Source organism: Chinchilla lanigera, unplaced genomic scaffold (assembly GCF_000276665.1).
Source record: "Chinchilla lanigera isolate Chin_1 unplaced genomic scaffold, ChiLan1.0 scaffold00021, whole genome shotgun sequence".
Taxonomy (NCBI): domain Eukaryota; kingdom Metazoa; phylum Chordata; class Mammalia; order Rodentia; family Chinchillidae; genus Chinchilla; species Chinchilla lanigera.
The window spans coordinates 24061785-24063580 of NW_004955422.1; the positions used below are offsets into that span (position 1 = coordinate 24061785).

Below are 1796 nucleotides of genomic sequence, written 5' to 3' on the forward strand. Positions count from 1 at the left end.
CATGGGCTCCGCGGCCCGCGGCGGCCTGCGGGTCGGGCGGCGGCGCCAGGGGCGACTCCGAGAGCTGAGAAGGGACCGAGGGTGGAGCCGCACAGGATGCGAGGAGAGGCCGCACAAACAGAGAGCACTGGCTGCCGAAGGAGTCGGTGCGGCTAGGAGGCGCTGAGGCCGCGCCCAGCCCCGCCCTGCAACCCACGGGCCGGCGCCGGCAGCAAGCCCCGCCCCTCCCCGCCCCGCCCCGGCTCCCTCCAGACGCTCAAGCCCGCGGCCCGGTCGCCCTCAGCAACGCCCCGCCCCTTGCATCCGCTTCCTCGGAAGTACCTGCTGCGCAACGCCCCGGAACTACGTCATCTGCGGGGGCCTCCCGTTCTACTCCATTTGTACGGAAACTGGGAGCAGAGCCCGCCAAGTGGGCGCGCGGGTTCTTGGTGTTTGGTAGTGAGAGCTGTTCTAGTGTTGACTTGGCGCCAGCCCACTAAAGGAATGTTGTGATGCCCCTAGCTGTTATAAATACGCACACGGAAAAATATTGTGGGTCTGAAATCTTGAACTGAGAAACTAGAATGTGCTCAGTAATAGTCCAGTACTCCACAAAAGCTGAGTGGAAAAGATGGAGCGCTTACCTGGGCCATGATACTCGTGAATAGGGCACTGTCTTAGAGATATACAGGCGCTAGTTCCAACCAGAACCTATTGTTCCTATCAACAGTGTAAATATGGCCATCTGTAATACAAGAGGAGTAACCTATTTCGGGTAAGGTGATCATGTTACGTATTACTATATCGAAAGGATAGTGTGCGACAGTACAGCTCATTAAACCCGATGATTTGTGTGTTGCAGTGTTGTTAGAAACTGGTCATGTACAACAACTCCACAGATCCTGTTCTGCATGAAGGTCGACTGCCACAACCTTGTTAAGCAGCACACTGATGTCCAAAATTGGCTTTCTTCAAAAAGAACAGAACTAATTTTCTTGAGTTTAGTTAATCTAATCTGGGGATTTTGCTGCTATTCCACTAGGGCAGAAGACTCTTTAGTCTACAGTAGGAAACAATTTTAGGAGCATTCAGTTTTGCACAGATAAAGGGAAGTTCCCCCAATATCTCAGGCAGGTTGTTTCCCACCCTTACCTATCGCTGGTGATGATGAATTAACCAGACCAGTTCATTTATACATTGATACCATTTTTGCAATTACATTTTTTATTGATCCAAAAACTTCTTGCCTCTTTCAACCATGTTGATTCTGGTTTTGCCTTCTGTATCTATACAAAAATATCTAATTCCATTTATTTAAAATGCCAACATGAGCCTATCATCTTTCTGACTTTCCTCCATTTACATGACAGTTTATGCAAAATCTCAGTAAAATGCAGTGCTAAAAATATACAACTATAAATAATATTTAATGATGGTACCATAAAGTGTGCTTCCTTGATACAGTCTACCGCTGAGCTACACCCACAGCCCTGTTTGCATAGCTCTTGCTTTAAAAAAAAAAGTTTTAAAAGATTGTTTATTGCCTTGCTGGTGATTATACCATGGGAAATAGTTTGTTATGCACTGGTTAATACAAAAATGAGATCCACATAATTTAATTCAAAATCTCAAACTCTAGAAAAATAATGGTCCTCACTGAAAGTTATGTATATTGCATTGTTTCATTCAGGGGTCATTTAAATCATCCATGGTGTGAATTGATATTAATGAGAAACATGCAAGAGGAAAAATATATCCCCTGGTGGAAAATAGCTTTATCTTAAATAATGCCAAAGTTAAATTGTTTTGTTCTTTGT

At 45.7% G+C, this 1796-nt stretch overlaps 1 protein-coding gene across 1 annotated transcript in view; it reads right to left on the reverse strand.

Moving 5' to 3' along the window:
- The window catches only part of Hiatl1 (hippocampus abundant transcript-like 1), a gene marked incomplete in the record, with an annotated part of 61876 nt that extends 61662 nt beyond the window's left edge, over positions 1-214 (reverse strand). Inside the window, 1 exon segment of the mRNA XM_013514003.1 lies at positions 1-214.
- Between the last annotated feature and the right edge of the window lie 1582 nt (positions 215-1796).